Source organism: Octodon degus, unplaced genomic scaffold (assembly GCF_000260255.1).
Source record: "Octodon degus isolate 3935 unplaced genomic scaffold, OctDeg1.0 scaffold00193, whole genome shotgun sequence".
In the NCBI taxonomy this organism is placed as follows: Eukaryota; Metazoa; Chordata; class Mammalia; order Rodentia; family Octodontidae; genus Octodon; species Octodon degus.
The window spans coordinates 384536-391021 of record NW_004524769.1 but is presented as its reverse complement, the minus strand read 5'-3'; the positions used below and the strand labels follow the sequence as shown (position 1 = coordinate 391021).

General features: G+C 48.1%; 1 long non-coding RNA gene across 1 annotated transcript in view; it reads left to right on the top strand.

The window, feature by feature from the left end:
- The first annotated feature begins 4631 nt into the window (after positions 1–4631).
- The window catches only part of LOC111813498, a 2856-nt gene continuing 1001 nt past the window's right edge, over positions 4632–6486 (top strand). The window contains exon 1 of the long non-coding RNA XR_002818738.1: positions 4632–4692. This is a non-coding gene — a long non-coding RNA (uncharacterized LOC111813498). The remainder of the gene's footprint in view (positions 4693–6486) is intronic.

Below are 6486 nucleotides of genomic sequence, written 5' to 3'. Positions count from 1 at the left end.
AAACAACAAAGAACAATCACATTAAGCTGTTCCCTGGAACACGGGTATTAACTAGGTTTTAAGTTCTTTCAACATAACATGAGTCAACGGGAAGAGCACTTGACATCGAGAATCCAAATCTGTACCGAAAAGAGCAGGATCAGGACCCTCGCAGGGGTGGAGGCCACCAGCACTGAGGCAACCGATGGCCGCCGTCAGGCAGGAGTGAAGAAGCCGACTCCGCCACTGAAGGAGCGCCCGCGGCGGTGCTGGTCACGAGCCGCAGCACCTGGCTTTCTCTTTTTCTGTTCGGACAGCTTTCTCCAAATAAAACATGGAGTGTTTCATCAACCATAATGAAGATTGCCTGTCACTCCCTGAACGCCATGGTATGGTTGGTGGCCAGTGGATAATGGACCACAGAGTGTCAAGGTGACTGGCTTTCAATGCACACAAAACTAGAAATTATAGACCTGTCACTCCAGAGGCAGCCCACAATTAGCTGTCTATGCAACTTGAAATTTCCATTTTGCCAGCTGAGTAATCACTTGACTAGAGTTTCTCATTTTGGAAGCATTTCTGAGCCTTTTGTGTCCAAGTCCTCTAAAATGTGGATCTGAAAGTAAATAAACAGTGTCGTTAATCAGATGTATTCTTGGTCCAAACATCCCTTCCCAAACACACAGGCAAGCCCCAATATTGTTATCATAGTAACGACAATCACGAGACAAAGCAGTGTAATCCTTGGGCATTGTATTTAGATAATGTGAAAGGTCAAGCTGTAAAACAAGACTCGTGTCTTAAAACATGGTGCTTGGAGTTTAGGAAAAGCAACCGAGATTTTGATAGTCAAGGGCCTTGACCGGGGGAATAAGTAAGAAATGAAACCAATACCCAACTTGGGCACTTCGTCTTAGACGCTCACTGATGCAGAAGTATCCACTTGCCGGTCTCCTATTTAGATTTGGTTTATAATTCCACATCAAAGTGCAACCTTTTCTCTACCCTTGTCTTTTAGAGTTGAGGAGATCAACACCAAGGGGGGCTGTGCTGGAAAGTTGCATCTTGACCTCAATTTTAAGGACAGTTGTCATCGAGGTCCTGCAGTCGCAGCTCAGACCCGAGGAGCTCTACTGAACACAAGCTTCTCAGGCCTGCCTCCGGCCCTCCCTCCAACCTGGCTGTCCTGTGCTCCTGCTCATTTGGAGGATCTTTATCTGAAGTTAGACTGCCAAGTGACAAGGACACAGAGAAGCTGGCAGTCGATGCAAATGAAGGAAAAGATCAGCTCTGAGTCTGACATCAGAAGCCTGTGAGCGCAGCTCTGCCTACGAAGTGCGGCAAACTTCAGATTTCATTTCGCCTTCGTCGTGGCTTCAGTGACTAGGGATGCTGGCTAGGGTTGGTCACACAGCACTGAAAAGACGCAGTAGAAGAACTGGCACTGTAAGCGAACTGAATTTGTATGGTGTTGAGATAAGTCCTAAGGAGGCTCTTGATGGTGGAATATCGACAATTCTATTGTTTTGAGTGACTGAGTGTCATATTTTACTGGCAATTGATTTCCAAGCCTTGGTCAGTGAGTGATTGAATTTGTGACTCGAGTTGCTCTGTTGTGTAACTCGGATTGTGCAGGGTCAGGGCCAACAGCCACCAAGGTGTAGCACAGCGTTTTGTCCATGGATTCTACCTAATTTCTTGTGTGTGTGTTTGTTCACATGTGTGTGCATTACAGAACCAAAATCTTTACTTTTTTCATCTCCTTAAGCAAAAGCAGGGCATAATCAAGTATTGCAGGAGGCTTGACTATTAGGTTTACAGGAATTTCAACCAGTAGCTGGTTAATATGCTCTCTTCTATTTAAAAAAAATTCATACATCTTTGCCATTGATTCCTAATGAACAGCGTGTGCATGCACACACATGCGCATGCGTGCGCGCACACACACACACACACACACACACACACACACACACACACAGCGGGGAGAAGGCTTTGAGAACCAAGATAAAATCTCTTTAATTCCAAAAATGTCCATTTAAGAAAAATAAACCGCAGATAAACGAAGGCTATTTTCTGTACAGGAAGGTGCGTTCAAACTAACAGAACCGGCAAACGTGGGCTTAATTAGGTGGAGTCAGATGGGTATCAATTATTCACCTGCCTGGCTGATGAAGGAAAGAAGCAGGCCTGGAATTGGCTTCTGCCCAGCCCTTCCTGGGAGGCTGCGGGCTGAGGACAAGAGCGCAGAAGGGCGGAGGCAAGCCTGCCCCGGCGTCACAGCTGGGGCTGACCGTCCCTGGAAAGCCTAGGATCACCCAGTGACAAGAAGCGTTATTGACTACCTGTTCTGTGGCAGTAAGGCCTCTGAGTGTGGAATGCGTGGGGACCCGACTGTGTGGCTCTGTCCAATACTTTCAAAATAGTTGTCCTTACTGTAAGAGTTTTGCATGCTCTAGACTTGGGGACAGTGGCCAGGAGTGATCAATAATTCAAACGGAAGAATACCACACAGGGGTTAGGTTCGCTTACTTTTCCCAGTCTGTAAAAATGAGTATTTGTCACAGGCTTCACGGGAGTAGCTCTTTAAAACTACTGCACTAAAAGACCAGCAACTGCCTTTGTGTACAATTTGTTTGGTCCTGGGTCAAATGGAACTTAGGAAGGAGATGTAGCTGAGGCGGGCTGGCATTGCACAGCTGTGACCTGAGTACACTGGGAGGCTGAGGCAGGAGGATCACAAGGGCGAGATTAGTGCTGGCAGTTTAGTGAGATGTTTCAAAATTAAAATTTAAAAGCCAGGGATGTAGCTCAGTGTGAAGATCCTAGACTCAGATACCAGGACTGAAAAACAAAAAGGACACCTGATGAGCAGAGAAGGAACATGTGACTGTTGTGGCTGTTGGGACAGTCGCAGACGCAGAAGGAAGCTCTCACTCCAGAGGGTCCCCGGGCGCAAGTGACTCTGTTCCCACGTGGTCTTCACGCTTCCCACGTTGCTGCCAACCTCATGCTAATTGCCTTTTATAGCTGAGAAAACCAACACCTGTGACTTGATCCAAATGGACATCTTGTCGATGGTCAGGTCGGTGTCAGACTCCAAAGCTTGTCATTTCCTGGTAAAAGACATCTTTTCCTGAGCGATTTCTTCTAATCACGGGGCCCTGAAAATAAGCAGTCTTTGCAGAGGAGCTCTGCATTCCTGCAGGCTGCTTCAAACAGCTCCCTGAAAAGTCAAAATAATGATCTCAACTTAACAAGTCCATATGCATTTTGATCTGGTGGTGCAAAAATAGGATTCTCCGTGTGAGACTCTCTTCCGAATCCCACGGTGATAAGGTGGAAGAGTGGTGGCAGCCAGGAAAGGCCACGAGGTGCGCAGGGACAGAACAGCCACAGAGCTGCTGCCACACCTTCTGCCACAGGCAGTCAGCCACGATTTCCCAGTAGTGCAGAAAACTGCTCAAAAAGGGACGAACGTAGAAACGAGCACAAGTTTGCCCTACACTTGAGTCATCTGGCATTATTTTTAAAGGTGAGATTCCATGTGGTTTAAGGCCCCCATCCCTTCATTTTGAGAGAAGTTAAATTAGACCACTGTACTTCAAAAATTTATGAAAAATATTCTGCATCATGCTTGGAATATCTTTAATTTCTACCAAAGCTGACTGAAGTTTAGTCTCTAAATTAAGAAAAATTCTAATGCAACTGTAAATATATTTGTCACATTTGTTGCTACATTTGCGGAGGTAGGTGAGTCAGAAACAAGTGCTATAAGGAAGGCTATTTATAGACAAATGTAATGAATAAATTAAATTCCAAATTAGTACAGATCTGGTAATACATTCCACTCCTCTTCCATATCTCAGTTTATTTCCATTTTATGGTCAGCTTTGGCACTTGCCCGTGGCGCAGTGCTGTTTTTCTGGGGGAAAGCACCTTTTCAGAAGAAGTAGAGGTTAACCAAGTTTTATGTCTCCGTTAAACTCTCTTTTTGAATAATGCATTACTATGAACTATCTCAAAACTGTATGTACACAGAGATTGGGCCTTTAATGAATGTATCATTCTTGGTTAAGATTCTGGCTAGGCTTAGCTCCCACGCGGAAACAGTCATAAATAATGCAGCGCCTGCTAAGTCAGGTTACTATCAAAGCAGCACTGGCGGGGCATTTCAAACGCCCCCCTCCCCAGTCCTGCAGTGAAGTGCTTTAGAAACTCCTGCAGCGCCCACCCCAGGAACCGCCCCCATTCATCCAGCTCCTCCAGGGATGTGTTCCCTCCACGCAAGGTGCCCTGTCGCAGGGTGTGCATGTGTCTGTCACTGTCTCCCAGTGGCCTGCCCACTGCACCTGGGTCAGGCCCCCAGATGCAGGAGCCACGGTCGGTCCGCGGGCTGAGACTCTGCGAGCCCTCTGCTTGCTCCGTGCAGGCCGCGGCGGACGCGGGCACTAGCGTGAGGCTGCCGTCCTGCACGGCCACACGGCGACAGTGACACGCGACAGGGTGATAGGGTGACAGGGCGACACGGCGACAGGGTGACGGGGTGAGGGGCGCCACGGCGACGGGCGAAGGCCCACACCGCCAATCAGCGCGCCCGGCGGTCACCGCAGCCCGGCTCCGATTGGCCAGCGCGCCAGCGTGTTCTTGCTGTCGGTTTGAGCGGAGGCAGGGGGTGGTCTCCAATCAAACAGAGAAAAGGTCCTGGAGAAGGTAATTAAATCCTGTCAGAGGCAATTATCGGTTCCAGGGCCGCGACTCTGGCCCTGAATGCAGATGCTCTGAGCCGTATTCGGCGGAAACGCAGGGGGCCCGCTCGCGCAGTTGGGCACAAAGGGCGCAGCAGGCTCCCGCGAACAATGCCGCTCTGTCTGCAGCCTCCCGCCCACCCCTCCCTCCTTTCTTTCCCTCCACCAAGACTTCTGCTCTCGCTGATCAAAAAATATTCCTTTCCAGGCCACATTCTAATTAATTTAATAGACAAGGTTTTCCTTTCCTATACATAAATAATGGCAAGCTTTACCAAAGGGCTCTGCCCCTAACATGGCCTGTGACAAACAGCCTTGGCCAGGGCAGGCCCCGCGCGGCACGCGGGACACCAGCTCTGCTCAGGAAGGCGGAGGAAATATGAGAGCCCTGCTGGGCGTCCCGCCCTGCCTCCCACTGGCCCTCTGTCTGTCTGTCTGTCTGTCTGTCTGTCTGTCTGCCTGCCTGCCTGCCTGCCTGTCTGCCTGCCTGCCTGCCTGCCTGCCTGTCTGCCTGGCCCTTAATGCGTGTGGGTGGAGTTGGCTGCCAGGACAATCCTGGAGTTTTTCCACGGTGATCTTGCAGGGATATGGGCTGCAGTTTTATTTTTAAATTCACAGACAAGGCAGGGTGTGGTATGTGAGCAAAAGGCTTCCCCTGCTGTACTTCGGAGAGTTTTTCACCAAGGCTTGGAAACTCTGAACAGAAAGAAAAGAGCACTGTGTTTTATATGGGAAGAGAAAGCGGCGAGAAGCCGGCTAGGCACAGGCTCCCACTTGTACAAATACAAGACTTCAGCTCTGCTTCCTTGTGTTTTCTTTTCAGCCGCTGTTAAATAAGCTTTAGGAGGTGGCTTTTGCCTGGGAACTCGCTGCTCAAGAGTGGATGTCTCTCCAGGTTCTGAATAATCCTCATTGTTCTGTGCAGGGGGCCGGTGCAGCGTGGAGACGCTCAGTTCCTGTGAAGTCATGCCACAGTCCAGCCCTCTCACAGACCTCTGGGGGCACTGGGCTCCCTCAGCACTGGCCTCTGGACCCAAGGCTGGGTCTCAACCTTCGTGCTTTGTGAGCCCAGGTTTTGCAAGAATAAGGTGTTCAAAACACCAGTAAAACAATTTCTGTATTGCTGCTGATGAAACAGTTTAACCACGAGGGTTTCTCCCCAGGGAGCAGTTAGCTGTCCTCTAATCTTGGTTGTTTTCTTTGTTTCTAGAACACCGTAGCCCTTAATATACTTTATTTGTTTTGTTGAAGCCTAAACAGATCTCTAAGCAAAACATCATTAAAAAAAATAGCCCTGCTGCCAGCCGGTTCATCAGAATGAGGTGTTGGGCTGTGAAAGAAATTGATGGCGAAGATACTAATAATAATGAAAAGCAATTTGGGCACTAGCTTTGAAGAAAATCTGGTCAAATGGATTAAAAAATTAAAAATCTCAAATTTAAATCTTCACATCTAAATCTGCCCAGCCTCCGTCCTTTGTCCCCTTCCCCTTTGACATCGCCCTGTCCCCCCACTCCTTGTTACCTATCACCTGTCTCTTATTTGGCTTTTTATCTTTACTGTGGGATTCTTGTATCAGACAAGCTGCGTGACATTTAAGCTTCTCTGTCTGAAGAAGAAACATTTCTTGTAAATAAATTAAAAGATTGGAATACTTTCTCATCATAATTAAGCTGAGTGTTGCTAGAAGAAGAGAAGAAGAAGAAGAAGAAGAAGAAGAAGAAGAAGAAGAAGAAGAAGAAGAAGAAGAAGAAGAAGA